Below are 15,982 nucleotides of genomic sequence, written 5' to 3' on the forward strand. Positions count from 1 at the left end.
GAACTAATCTCTGGCCATCCAAGTGGTGACCAGCACTGTCCAGGAAGCGTTAACCAGGACAGGTCCTTAATACACCAGTGCTAACCCACGACCTCTTTCATCCTACAGGAGGAGTACATCAGAATCATGGAGCCTGGTGAACTAGCTATATGCCTGATGGTCTACAGAGGGTGAAGACGATAGAGGAGGGAGCGACTGAGGCTCCTGGCTGCAGAGAGGCAGCAGCAGCAACCTCAGGAAGAAGGGACAGCTGGGGCTCCCGCACACACCACTGAAGAGCCACAGTGAGCTGTCACTGGTCGGTGCCTAGCGACACCCAGGGTCTATAGACGCCGCCTTTCATTCCTGACCGAGAACCAGTGTTGCCGAAGACTGCGAATGTCTAGGGAACTGGTCGGGGGTGGTATCTGCCAGCTGCTGCAGGATTTAGTGCCACAGGGACGTGGAGGGCATCCACTGCCAATGGCTGTGAAAGTGACAGCGGCGCATAATTTCAACGCCAGTGGCTCCTTTTAGGGCTCCACAAGTGACCTCTGTGGGATCTCACAAGCTTCCACCCATAAATGCATCCATGAGGTCACGGATGCCATCTTTGCGAGATGCACACAACTTTGTGCATTTTACCCGGGACCAGGACAGCCAGGATGCAAGATCAATTGGATTTGCCCAGATCTTGGGTTTCCCACAGGTGCAGGGTGCTATCGACTGCACCCACGCGGTGCTCAGATCTCCTTCGCAACACACGGTGAACTATATCAACCGCTAGGGGTTCCACTCGCTGAATGTGCAGCTGGTGTGCGACCACCAGAATCACATCCTACAGGTGTGCACACGGTTTCCAGGGAGTGTTCATGATGCCTGCATCCCCAGTCAGTCACAGATCCCTGACATCTTCCAGGGTTCACAGAGGCTGCAGGGTTGGCTCCTCGGGGACAAGGGCCACCCACAGAGGTCGTGGCTGTTGACACCCGTGCGGTGGCCTCAGACTGCAGCAGAGCGATGGGATAATGAGGCTCATGCTGCAGCTCACAACTTGGTGGAGCAGACCATTGGGATGCTGAAGATGAGGTTCCGGTGCCTGGACCGGTCTGGTGGAGCCCTGCAATACAGTCCGCAGAGGGTGTCACACATCGTCATCGTCTGCTGTGCCCTTTACAACCTGGCGCTGCAACGGGGAGAGGAGCTGGCTGAGGAGGAGATGCAGGAGCTGGAGGTCTCCTCTAATGAGGAGGACGCTGATGGGGATGAGGGCGAAGAGTTCCTCAGAGGCGCCGAAGACAAGGATGAGGCCCTCACACTGACTAGATGAGGCAGGTGTGCTCAGGAGGCCCTCATAGCTGCTAGAGTTGTGGAGGATGATGACAACATGCAGTGAGGCGATCCCATAGATCCTCACATCGCATTTGTGAACATTTTATTCCAGCCTGGCTTATGGCAGTGCGGATACCCTCTGTGAGCATGCTCCTGTCATGGAGATGCAGCGGAGGCCCTAATAGTCACTCGATTGCAGGAGGATAATGACGACATGCAGTGAAGACACTCCATAGATCTTCACACAGCCTCTGAGAATGTCTGACTCCTGTCTGGCTGAGGGCAGCTCGCTTGTGCTCTGTGATCAGGGTCATATCATGGAGATGCAGCTGTGAAACTTTACAAACATCTGATCCTTTATCCGCCTTCAGCACCTGAGCCATTCAGGTGCTGGAGCACAGCATCAGTGACCACAGATTCTGAAGAGATGGGGGCCAGACCCACCTTAAAGATGCTGAGAGCACACAGAGAGTATGAGGGAACTCTGTGACGCCTGCCCACTACATTCTGGCAGCAATGACCAGCACCGCCGAGGTGCAGGCATCAGTAATGTGTCCAGGACGCATGCGGCTGGACCATCACTTTGGTCTGAAGGCTGCACAGACACAGGGAAGAGGCCCTGGACTGAGACACCTGCCTTTATCTTGTGCTATAATGTTTCACATCTGAGTGACAAGAACACTGCTCATCAGAACAAGGAGCCATAGGCAGGGAGACATTCTTGGGAGTTTAGTGACAAGAATGAACAGTATGTACAAGTGATTAACACCTGTGCTCAGGATGTGCAACTAATTTTTCTTAACTTTCCTAACCCTGCCGCTACGTCTTGGTGCTCCCTGGACATCCACAGCGGAGGTGGAGGCAGCCTGTCTGTGATGACCTTGCCGGGCGTCCTCTGGAGGGCCAAGACTTGGATGGCCCCGGCCTGTTTTCGGCACCGTCCTCGGCCTGTGGAGCTGGAGCTGCTGAGGTCACAGGAAGAAGGGATACAGATGGGCCTGGAGTGTGCACCTGCTGATCCTCCTCCCTATGGGTTCCTGAGGACCCCAGGCTGACTCCTTGAGGAGAAGGGGTAGCTGGAGTGAGATTGAGCTGCCCGGCACCCCTCTCGCTCGTACACTGTGTTGGAGGCTAACTATGGCAACAGCGATGGAGTTCAGCCCGCGTAGTAGTGCAGGAGCGACATCCAGGACCAAGGTCTCCATGACGGCCGCCATCCTGCCAGTGTTGACCTCGGTGCATTGCAATGCTGGCACTATCACCTCAGCCTGAAGGTGGACGGACTCCTCCATCATGCCTTGCAATCTGAGGAGTGCAGCGGACATCCCTTCCTGATGTTCCCGAGCTTGCCTTTGCAGCTCCAGAAACTGTGACATGACCGAGTCCAGAGGCTCATCATCTTATTCGGACTCAGCAAATTTCTGACCTCCAGCAAACCTCCGAGTGCCGGACACCAGGGAGGTCCCTGCCACTGCCTGTTGTGGAAGACAGTGCGATGTGCTCACCAGATTGTGACCCTGAGGCTATTCTGAAGCTAGGTCCCACTAAGGAGTGTGCCTCTGCGCTGGTGGAGGGTGTGTGAGGAGGGTGCCTTCAGATTCCTCTTCCAAGGTTTCTTCGGGGCTTGATTGGAGGCCCTGGGTTATGGACTCCATCGGTGTGTTTCCCAGATGTGCCTGTGGAAGCAAGGGGAGATAATTAGTGCATGTCAGTGCACAGCATGGTTGTCTGATGGATGTTGCACTGCTGGATCCTCACTTGGTAGAGCAGCGCCGACCTCACCACCAGCACAGGACCGGTCCAGATCCTCACCGGCCAGCTGGATGGCTCTGTTTTCAAAGTCAGTGAGGACCTTGATTTCAAGCGTTTCTCCACTGGTCTGTGACCTCTCCCTGTTGTTGTGTGCCAACTTGTCCTGCATGAATAGAGATGGAGAGAGTGTAAGCAGGATGCCTGCCAGACCAGATGATAAGTATACCTGGTGTGTGTGGGTGGTGAGTGGTCCCATGGACAGGATGAGGACAATGACGGTGTGTGTGAGAGAGTGAATGGTGATGTCCCTTGAACTGGCAGTGAGTGAGGGCCCTGTGGGTGTGTGATGGGTTTGTGAGTGTGTGCGTTGAGAGCGATGAGAAGAGTTACTTACCCTGGCGGAACGGAAGAGATCATTCATCCTCTTGCGGCACTGGGTGGCTGACCTTTTCTGAAGGGCGTTGGTGCTGACCACCGCTGCCACCGCCCCCCAAGCCGGATCAGTGAAGTTGCTGCCCATCCTGTGGCCAGAGCACTTCCGGGCGGGACTCCACAGCATCCAAAAGGCGTTCCAGTGACATGTCGCTGAACCGGGGGCTGCAGTCTTTTTGCCTTTCAGGGCAATGTCTTTTCAGCAGTCATGGGCTGGAAGCGCTGAGATGCGTGCCTGCGGATGGACTTTAAATGTGGCGCCAGGCGTGATGCAGCAGTGGGGTGATGGCGGGTGGGTGAATGAGAGCCCGCTCGCCATGGAAACAGCGTGTTTCCTGGGAGTGCACAAATAATGTGGCAGGTTTGGGGATGATACGGTGTGAAAACCCGCCATTGCGGCCGACAGGTAAAATATTGTTTTACCTGCCTGCTACCGCACTTAATGCAAATCTGGGAAAGTTCCGCCCCAAGTCTCTGGAGTAGTTATTGGAGCTTACCTATTTTTGATTTTTGGAGGTGTGAGTGTGCTCAGTTGTGAACTCCGGCACAACGCTTGCCTAATATTTGATATGAATGAGATATCAGTGAAGCTTCTATACCTGATGCATTTGGGCAGGACAAACAAGGCACGGGAATACATATGAATGGTAGGACCCTGGGAAGTACCGAGGATCAGAGGGACCTTGATGTGCATGTCCACCGGTCCCTTAAGGTAGCGGGACAGGTAGATGAGGTGGTTTAGAAGAAGATACTTGCCTTTATTAGCCGAGGCATAGAATATAAGAGCAGGGAGGTTATGCTGGAACCGTATAAAATGTTAGTTAGGTCACAGCTAGAGTATTGCATGTAGTTCTGGAATCCGCATTATAGGAAGGATGTGATTGCACTAGAGAGAGTGCAGAGGAGATTTACCAGGATGTTGCCTGGGCTGGAGAGTTTTAGTTATGAGGAGAAATTGAATAGACTGGGGTTATTTTCCCTGGACCAGAGGAGATTGAGGTGGGACATGATTGAGGTGTATAAAATTATGAGTGGCATAGATAGGGTAGACAGGAAGGAACTTTTCCCCTTGGTGGAGGGATCAATAACCAAGGGGCATGGATTTAAGGTAAGGGGCAGGAAGTTTAGAGGGGATGTGAGGAAGAATTTTTTCACCCAGAGGATGGTGGGAATCTAGAACTCACTGCCTGAAAGGGTGGTAGAGGCAGAAACCCACATGACATTTAAGAAGTATTTGGATGTGCACTTGCGATGCCATGGCAGACAAGGCTATGGGCCTAGTGCTGGAAAATAGGATTAAAATAGTTAGGCACTTGTTTGACTGGCGCAGACCCAATGGGCCGAAGGGCCTTTTTCTGTGCTGTAGACCTCTATGACTATGACCTTAACCAAAGCTGTTGCTGAAAGATCTCAAATCAGCACGGATTGCAAGTGCTTATGCACACCTCTCAAGGTGCAATGCCTCTCTTAAACTTGACAGCAATTTCTGTTCATCACTGTCCAATCAGAATTGAGCAGGTGATGTCATTATTGATGTGAGAAGGGAGCTTTGGGCTTGAGCTGCCAAACGGTGAATGGATTGAGGGCTGAGTGGTTGCCCAGAGATAGCTTAGCACATGAGGTAACAGGAAAATGTGCAGGGTCGGCAAGTGCCTTTGTGAAATTGGCTGTTCCCAACCACACGAAAACCATAGAGATAAAAACAAAAAACTGCGGATGATGGAAATCCAAAACAAAAACGGAATTGCCTGGAAAAACTCAGCAGGTCTGGCAGCAACGAGTACTCGAAACGTCAACTTTTTTCTTCTCCGCCGATGCTGCCAGACCTGCTGAGTTTTTCCAGGTAATTCTGTTTTTGTTTCACACAAAAACCATGCTATACTCTGTTTCTCATAACCTCACACACCATACTGTCCCCTTTCAGATTAGTAATTTTATCCACCGTATTCCTGGACATTGTACTCCTCAGTTTCACTACCATCTGTGTGAACTAGTTGAAACTAACTGACTTCAATTTCCCTGGCCAGGCTTCAGCCTTTGTCACCTATTTAGTTCACAGTTTCTTCCATGAACACTGATTATATAGAAGCCCTTTAGAATATCTGCCAACCTTTGATCACTTCATACCCTACCAACCTTAGGATGGCTCAGGGATCTAATTGTTTTGCCTGATAAATGTATTTAGAAAAACCTTTGACTTTGTGTTCAACACTGCAATCTTAATCTTGTTTCCTCTCCTGACCAATTGCTTAATCTCCTTAAACTTATTCCATATTCATCTCTGTTCTTTGCTTTACCTGTAAAGTTGGCTAAGTTATTGTTCTCCCTTATCTCCTAAATTGCTTCACTTGTTGTCAACATTTGTTTCTGTCTTCCTCTGCCAGCCTGCTCAATACCAGGCTTACTTTGTATTCTGAGTGATACATCCTTGAAATACTCCATTTATATTCTGTACTCCTCCCTTCCAACAATGTATTCCAGTCTGACTCTCTTAAAGTGCATTTATATTACAACTATCCTGCTGTGAAGCTGTAAACAGTTCTGGCCTCCATATTGTATAAAGGTTATAGAAATACTGGGGAAGGTGGAAAAGAGATTTACAAGGATAATACCAGAACTGAGAGGTTACCCCTATCAGGAAAGATTGAACATGCTGGAGCTCTTTTCTAGAAAAGGGAAGACTGAGGTGTGACCTGATAAAGGTCCTTAAGTGTACAAACGGGTTTGTTTTGGTTGACATGGAGAAGATATTTCCATTTGCAGGTGAGACCTGAACTAGCAGTCATAAAAAACAAAACATCCACTAATAAATCAAACAGCGCATTCATGAGAAACTTCTTTACCCAGAGAGTGGTTAGAATGCGGAGCTTGCTACCTCAAGTGGTTGAGGTGACCAGTACCAATATATTAAAGGGGAATCTTGATAAACACATGAGGAAGAAAGGAATTGAGGATTGTTATGCTGAATGGGTTACATGAAGAGGGATGGGAGCAGGTTCATGTGGAGCATAAACACTGGCAATGGCCCTATCCGGCCATTGCTGTTTCTGTGTAATTCTATGAAACTTGTTTTGCTAAGCAGCTATAATGCAATACAGCCTGAATCCAGAGTTGAGGCTTGACCTGATAATGGAACAATGACAGGGGGGTAGGAACTTGTATTTATATAGCGCCTTTCATGATCACAATGACATCCCAAAGCATTTTACAGCCAATGAAGTGCTTTTGAAGTGTAGTTACTGTTGTCATGTGGATACATGCAGCAGTAAATTTCCATGCAGAAATAAATGAACGTTCATCTGTTTTGTTCAGTGATGTTGGTTGAGGGATAAATATTGGCTATGACGCCAGGAGAATGCCTGCTGCTCTTCTTCAAACTGTGCGATGGGATAGCTTATCCACCACTGTGGAAAGGAAACTCAAACATCTTCTAAAACGGACTGCTGTCCTTTAATGCCAATGCTAGGCTGAAAAGTTATGTGCGTAAGGGTTTATATTTTGTTATGTGCGTAAGGGTTTATATTTTGTTATGTGTGTAAGGGTTTATATTTTGTTAAGCATTGACTCTGCTGCACAGAAGTTGCTGAGGGGACCAATTCCTTGCCATGAGCAATGAGTGCAATAGGACAGAGGTGCAACCACCAATTGAGTGATGGTAGAGACACTAGAGGTTTGTTCATATCCAGGTCCCTGCATGTGAAGGATCATTCCCGTCAATTGAAATTGTTAACAATACGTTTACTTGAAGTGATGGGCAGAACCTTACCACCTTAGGTTGTAAAGGTGGCCAGAACCATCTTAAGGTTCCCACGCCAATGGTTTCTGAGGTCTCCCCACCTGTGTCATCTTCCTGGAAGCAGGCAATTGACAGGTTGCCTCCGGGAGTCGGTCCAAGTTGAATGGAATGCCTGAAGTGGCGGCTGCGGCTAAGGGCAAGGCGTCAAAGCAGTCGCTGACTAAAGTCACCAAGAAGCCGCCCAAGAAGCAGAGGAGATCTCACAAGCAGAGCTATTCCAATTACGTCTACAGGGTACTGACGCATGTTCAGCCTTCCACCAGGATCTCATCCAAGGCCACAAGTGTCATAAACTCCTTTGTTGTCGACATTTTTGAGCGCATCGCCTCCAAGGCCTCGTTCACTACAACAGGTGCCAAACTATTTTGGCCAGGGAGATCCAGAGCGCTGTCTGCCTCATGCTGCTGGGGAAACTGGCCAAACACGCAGTCCGCAAAGGCACAACAGTGGTCACTATATGCACCAACTCTGTTTAGGTCAACCATTCTAAGGATTAAAAAGAAAACACCATTCAATTATGGATGTTGGGCAGGCGTGAGGGCCAATGGGAGTGCCCGAAGTTCTGGGCAGCCAACAACCCCACTGGGAGAGACGGGAACTGTCGCTGCAAGAGGGAGACCACAAGGTTGCCTTCTGAAGATTTTTAAATGCTTAAAACAAACTGTGAATAAACTTAAATAATTTTAAAAAATAAACTTGACAACTGCTGTTCAGGGGACAGGAGGCTGGATTTAGAGGAGGCCTCACTAGCCCCCTGGCCTGCCGCTGGGAGGCCACCTCCAGGCACCTGCCAGGCCTCAGTGGTCCTGACCACCTCCAGTAAGACCCCTAGTTACATTACCAATTTTCCCCTAACAAGGTCCATAATTGCTGATAATTAGCTACCAGCTGCTGCTGGTGCCAGTCTCGCCTCACCTCTTGCAAGACCCCTTGGAGGCAGAAATGCAATTGGGGGAAGGCCCGAAGCACATATTTCACATTTTCCCCACCCTCCCGCCTTCTGATAAGATTCCACCCTGTGATTCAGATTTCTCAAATGTTTTTGAACTGGACTCCAACAGAAAAATTCATGTCCTCTAGCCAGCGATACTGGCCATGGTAAATCGGTAAAAACTCTTACCCTCTCATCTATTTCTGTTTCTTCCTCTTCTGTTTTTCTTTCTCTCTTTCCTCTCTAGCTGCTGCTTTTATCTTATTACTTTCTCCGTTTTGTCTCTGTAAATGATTAACAGGGGCTGTGCATGTTCGCTTTACTTCTGTAGCCTTTCCTTTCAGGGTTCTGTGGGCATGTATACACCTCTACGGCATTCATAGTTATGGGTCTCTGGAGCTCACTTCCTGCAGTCAGAGACATTTTTACCAACTTCCATCACCTTGTCCAGTTGATTTCCCTATTCCTCTCTTCTTCCTGTATTGGAAGATGCCTCCTCCTGGCTTTTCCTGCATTGCATTCCTTCTGAAAGCACTGATTCCTTCCTGACATATGGTTTCACTGGTACAGGATGCCCCTGGATGGCCAATATGCTTCTGACAGCCTGGACGATAAGAGTCAATAGGCTCTTTACCTCAGTAGAAAGACAACTGGACCCAATCCCATTTAGCCAGTGTCAGTACTTGCGCATTTGCGCCAGTATTACCTGTTAATATTCCCTTTCCCTAAAATAGTGTTAAGGACAGCAAGAGAGTTGGTGGGATAACTTTTCCCCTTTCTCCTCATATCTTGGTTGTCTGCAACAAGATATGTGTTTTAGAGGGAGTGTTTTAAACCTTTTTAGTGTTGTGATTTTCAGTGATAAACATAAAGCAAGCTTTCGCGTAAGTTTAAATCCGGAGAAAAGATAATGTTTATTCACACCACGCCTGGAAATGTAAATGCTACAAAACATACTCATTTCTTCATGCACACAGATATACATATACAAGTAAAGATGGATTCTAAAGACAAAGCATGCATTTAGATTATTAGCAGCAGTATAAGAAGTGAATCATGTGTTCAAATTTCAAACCTTTAAGATGTACACGTTGCAGGCCTGAATGGGATCTCTCTCATGGGTTCTTTGGATGAAAGGATGTTGGAAGATTCTGGGTTTCTATATGAAATTGTGGCCAAGTTCCCGAAGAGGCAAATCTTTTCAGGTGAAGACAAATTGGCTCCTCTCTCTCTACCCTTCCTGCTGGAGGAATGGTCTCTCTTGTGTCCAGACTACCTTGCTGGGTTCTCTTGAGGAGTAATAAATTCTCACCTCCCCTGCAGCAAGTTTCAATCATGTGATGGCATGTTTCAGTGTCCACATAATGGGTTGGAGCTGGGGTGATTGATACACAATGGGGGAATGATTGATAATCCATCAACATACCAGATATGTTTAGTTCACTGGAAGACATTTAATATTCCATCCTCATGGCCCCAACAGTTCTGGCAGCCATTGAGCCTGTGAGGGTGGTCAATTTGCATCTGGAAAACCTATTTGCGCTTTTAAGTAACCTCCTAGGCATATTGGGCTGGGTTCTCATCCTCAAGGTGGGTGGCGGGAGTCAGGAAAATGCCCAGCTCAGCCCGCTTGCCTTAGGAAGAAGTGCCCACAAAGACTGGATTTTTATTCCCAGGGAGAGGGTGCAGGCTGCATTCAGACCAAACAACCTGGGAGAAATTTCAGAGGCAGCCACAGTTGTTGCCGGGTGTGGAGGTGGGTCGTTTAAAAGGCCTTCCAGCCCTCACCCTTCTACACCCTCTCACTCCCAATGCCTTATCCTTGCCATCTCATGCCCTCCACCCATTCCTATGGCCTCTCATATCCTCCTTGCCAAGCTATGCCCTTCCACCCACCCCCCATGGCACCTCAGGCACAACAAGGCTCGGCTGAGAGTCCATAAATCCATTAGAGCACGGAAGCACCTGAGCCCCAAAGAAAATATTGCTTGAATGACAGCTCTGGCCCTCTGATCTATACTGTCAAGACAAAAAGCTTTCAAGAGCTTGCCGTTTCTGCTATTGATACTTTAAAGGCTATGGATGATTGTCACTTTTATTGGCCTGCAATACAAAGGGGTCTATTCATAAGAACATGAAAAGTAATCAATGAATGACTTTTTTAAAAAAGCTTTTTTTTAACACATCCTACTGTCACCATAAGACCATAAAACATAGGAGCAGAAGTAGGCCATTCAGCCCATTGGGTCTGCTTCGCCATTCAATGAGATAATAGCTGATCTGATAATCCTCAACTCCACTTTCCTGCCTTTTCCCCATAACCCTTGATTCCCTTACTGATTAAAAACTTGTCTATCTCCGCCTTGATGACCCAGGCTCTACAGCCCTCTGTGGTAGAGAATTCCACAGATTCACTACCTTCTGAGAGAAGAAATTCTTCCTCATCTCTGTCTTGAATGGGCGACCCCTTACTCTGAGATTATGCCCTCTGGTCCTCAACTCTCCCACAAGAGGAAACAACCTCTCAGCATCTATCCTGTAAAGCCCCCTAAGAATCTCATATTTTTCAATAAGGTCGACTCTCATTCTTCTAAACTCCAGTGAGTACAGACCCAACCTACTCAACCTCTCCTCATAAGGAAATCCCTCCATACCCGGGATCAACCTAGTGAACTTTCTCTGGACTGCCTCCAATGCCGGTATATCTTTCCTTAGATACAGGGACCAAAACTTTTCACAGTATTCTCGGTGTGGTCTAACTGGTGCCTTGTTTAGTTTTAGCAAGACTTCCCTATTTTTATACTCCATTCTCTTTGAAATAAAGGCCAACATTCCATTTGCCTTCCCTACTACCTGCTGAACTTGCTATATTTTTGAGATTCATTCATTGGTTCTATACAATATATAGTGGGTGAATGGGCATAGAGGTGCTTGGCATGGAGGGAACGAGGGGCCACGGGGGGGGTGGGGGGTGGAGGGGCATAGCTTGGCATGGAAACTTACCTTTCAAAAGGTTCCCTCATTCATACTATGGTTCATGACTCCTCTGAGGTGCAGTGATCCACAGCTCATTAACAAGCTGTCTTGACTGCATGAAAATTGCGGAGGACAAGGGTCATGCCCATCCCTGCCATGGAGCCAGCCAGGTCGGGAGGGCAGGGTGCGGGGCTGCAATCCGAACCAGCCCACACCCTTAAAAGGCACTCCTGGAAATGGAAACCCCGGGAATGGGGTCGGGAATCCCAGAATCGGGTCCTGGCTGCCATTTGGAAAGGTCCATGGAGTCTCCCCGACTCTGTGAAAATCCAGCTCATTGTCCTCTGTCCGTTTCAGAAACCACACAGGGAAGTCACCCGACTTTCCCGCAGCAATTTTGGGAGGGCATTGTGCCCATTATTTAATATTTCTTCCTTTTAAAAAAAAATACAGAGTCCACTGCGCAATTATCTTGACAGGCACGATGTGACTGTCACAACAGGCACACGAAGGTCACCTCTGATTGCTAAGATCAGCTAATTCACCTCATGCCAAGCATTGAATCTGGAAACTCCTGAGCTGTGAGAAATGTGACTACTCACAACATAAACCCACAGAGCAATCAGGGGAATGCATTTTTAAACATTATGTACCTAATTGGTCTCATAGAGTCAGTAAAGGAATCCTCTGATTTTCTGTTCAATGCATCCCTGAACGATATTGAGAAAGCCATGAAAAACCTTCGGGGTGCAGATAGTAGCCTTCCTCCATTTTTGACTGAAAGATTGCTGGTTTGTGCTGAGCTGATTGACCTGAACTGGGGCAGCAGTGCCCTTGGTACCCCTGGACTTACATAGAGGAACAATGAACCAGGATTCATGTTTCTGATTGTTATTCAGCAGCTCCTGCTAGAATGTGGTTGCATTTGAACATTGAGGAAAGTACAGGGTCAGGCTTGACTGTCATGGCTCTAGATTGGACTCTAGCCTGCTGACTGCCTGGGCCTACATGGACATGAACAGTTGTTTGTGGCACTAGGTGGCTGATAAATCACTGGCAAAAACAGAATTACCTGGAAAAACTCAGCAGGTCTGGCAGCATCGGTGGAGAAGAAAAGAGTCGACGTTTCGAGTCCAACATGACCCTTCAACAGAACTGAAGTATAGTTAGGAGAGGGGTGAAATATAAGCTGGTTTAAGGTGGGGGGCGGGGGGAGAGAGAAGTTGAGGGTGGGGTGGTTGTGGGGACAAGTAAGCAGTGATAGGAGCAGATAATCAAAAGATGTCACAGACAAAAGGATCAAAGAGGTGTTGAAGGTGGTGATATTATCTAAGAAAAGTGCTAATTAAGAATGGATGGCAGGATACTCAAGGTACAGCTCTAGTGGGGGTGGGGTGGAAAGACTAACAAGGTATTAGTTGTAGATTTAAAAATAATGGAAATAGGTGGGAAAAGAAGAATCTATATAAATTATTCAAAAAAAAACAAAAGGGAGGGGGAAGAAACGGGGTGGGGATGGGGGGAGGGGGAGTTTAAAATCTAAAGTTGTTGAACTCAATATTCAGCCCGGAAGGCTGTAAAGTGCCTAGTCGGAAGATGAGGTGCTGTTCCTCCAGTTTGCGTTGGGCTTCACTGGAACAATGCAGCAAGTCAAGGACAGACACGTGGGCAAGAGAGCAGGGTGGAGTGTTAAAATGGAAAGCGACAGGGAGGTTTGGGTCTTTCTTGCGGACAGACCGCAGGTGTTCAGACCGCAGGTGATAAATCACTGGATCTAGGAGTGAAGGAGGAGAAAATACAATTAATTCCAATCCACCTCACAGTGCAGGTAAAGAAAACCAGTTCTTGTTCCTATGTATAAATTGAATTGGACAACAAGTCCTTTGGCAGGGGTCGAGTATAATCAGAATATTGTGTTTAATGCTGTAAGATTTCTGCAGCAGTTAAAGTCTTGACCTTTAAACACGGGTGCTGCATTTGCTTTGGGTTTGTAAACAGCAAAACTGCTGCAACAGATGGGAGTGTATTCACTTCTGTCAAGGTAATTCATTTTCACGTAAACTCTCCTCTTGGGTGCCGGGGGGAGGAGGCGAAGGGGGAGGAACTTCCAAAAAAAAAACCCTACAGTATTCTTACTAAAGATTATGCCAGTCCTATTTGAGGAATTTTATTTGTGGATGATTTTAAATAAAAAAATGTTGCTGGAATTTTATTCATTCAGGTCATTTACAATTCAACTTTAGAAGTGCTTGATGTTGTGACAGCTGTGAATTTTTATAGTGTACTCAGCTGAGACATTAATGACTTCCTTATGGATGACAACGTAGAATATTTTTCTCAGCAAATGTAAAGCTATGCATTCCAAGCATGGTGGCTTTCTGTAAATACAATAATTTATACATTATCTCCGTGGAGATTTGACATTTAATATGTTAAAAAGAAGTGGCTTGCAATGAAAAGCTCAGTGCAGGATTTTGGGTTAGAGCTTAAAGCTTTGAAAAAAATATATATTGATACACGTTTAAGGGAATTTTGTTTTGACTGTGTAGGATGACTTTATCTTTATAAAACTGAGTGCTATAAGTAACAGATGTCGCCAGTTGCTTTCTGTGGCTCCCAGTGATGCCTACATTATCTTGTTTCCTTGAAGGATTGAAGATTGAAGTGTGAGTTTAGTGCTTGTCAACAAGTGTGGCACTATCCCTGTTGGCCTGACTTGGATCTAAAGGAAATTAGGTATCCGACAGGGTCATCAATAGCGACTGCTACCTATTGATTGGGGCATTGATTAGGATGGGAGCTGAAGCAGCAATGCTCAAGGAGGGCTACTGTGGTTCATCACAATGATTGGTAAGACTATTGACAGATTGGATTTTCTATCAGGATCCAATGATGAGAACAGACAGCAACTCACTATAAGTGGGTTTCAGCTAGAAGCAGCTGTCTGTCAGAATTAAACTTCCTACGGACGAATTATTTACAAACACTGTCTTTATTAAGCCTCACCTGTAAAATGAATCATCCTGTAGACTAGACAAGAAGCTATAGGCTAACATTATACAATTCGAGCATAATTAATTCATTATTTTCTGCACTTGTTAGCCTTCAAGCTGCATAATAAACAAAAGTTGTCATGCAGCACACATTGGAACTATCTCTTTAAGCAATTAATGTATGCTTATTGTGCCCATACTTTTTCATTCAGAAATTTTAAGATCTAGACTTCATGGTTCTTGAACTGGATTTTGAGCTTATTGGAGACTCACATCACATCAATAGCAAGTCTTTCTAAAATGGCTGACTTTAAAGACTTCCCTATGGGTAAGCCTATTCAGAGAGTAAAAAATACAGTGTTGTAGGTGAGATACTTGTGGCACATCCTGGGAACATTCAAAGTCTACACAGTTCATTTACATATCTGACAACTTTTAAAGTGATATACAATTGACACACATGCACATTGATGCATGCTACAATAGTGAGAGGTCACTCACGTTGACCATGTTTATTTCATCTTTAAATCAGGGCATTATTGGGAGCTTCTACCTTGCTCATAACATGCACAAGTAAACCTCTTGTGATCTAACTTACTCCGAGGGTTAACGATATCAGATTTTCAAGAAGTAGAATTTTCCCCCACTCCCTTTTCTCCTGTAGGTGCTGATGTGTCAGCTCATTTCACTGGCACCACTCACTCTGGTTCCTCAACACAGCGACGGTTTTTAATGTGTGTGTCAAGATAGTGAATATTCTTACCTCACATTCACGCACACACACACATTACAAGAGGGATCTCTGGACGGCAATCAGGAGGGGATTCTTGACGACTTCACATCCTTTGAAAAGTACGTGGATGAGCACTTGGCACATCATAACATTCAAGGCTATGGGCCAAGTGCTGGTAAATGGGATTAGGTAGGTAGGTCAGGTGTTTCTCACGTGTCGGTGCAGACTCGATGGGCCGAAGAGCCTCTTCTGCACTGTGTGATTCTGTGATTCCTCCTTTCCTTGATCAGCCCACAGACAAGTGGACCCCTAATCCTGTTCTGACTAAGGAAAATCAGCTCAGACTGGGAATCGAACTTTGGACCTCCTGATTTGAATGGCTTAGATACGAGATAACAGCAGAACCATCAGGAGATCAGAATAAATGTTAAATACTTAAATGTTAGCCACTTAATTTTTTTTTTGTACCTGTTTGTGGTTTTGTGAAATTCGGAATGGTTCAGGCACTCTTTGGCAAATGGGTGCAAATACATTGAAAAAGCAGAAAAGGAAATGATAAGGATGCTCATTTTTAATGGGTGTTGTGGCTAAACTGCATTCAAACCTGTAGCCAAAATATCCCATGAGGAGGGAAATAAAAACTGCATTATAAACTTCAGAGAGGAAGGATTTGTCAGAGTAAGCAGAACAGTTGAGTAATTGGGCAGATAATACAGCAACCAAAAGGCAATGAAACCTGAATGTCATTAGAAAGTGTTCGCTAATAAAGATTACTCAGCAGTACAGTGCTTGTAACACTGCTTTCTGCCAGTTTTTACTGCCGTCACATATCAACAGATGTCAGTCTGAGGAGGCATTTGGGTGAAGTCCCCAGACTCACTAAAAATGGCAAGGAGCGTGTAAATTTTACAGTACTGTAGGAGAGATGTCTGATACAGATAGGGAACATCATGAGTTGGGAATATTCAAAACCTATGCAGCTCCTCTCTTCATTTACACGTCCAACTTTATGATGCCAGAAAACTGACCTAACTCACTTTGTCACATCATTGTGATAT

This window comes from Cetorhinus maximus, chromosome 9 (genome assembly GCF_964194155.1).
Source record: "Cetorhinus maximus chromosome 9, sCetMax3.hap1.1, whole genome shotgun sequence".
Classification (NCBI taxonomy): Eukaryota; Metazoa; Chordata; class Chondrichthyes; order Lamniformes; family Cetorhinidae; genus Cetorhinus; species Cetorhinus maximus.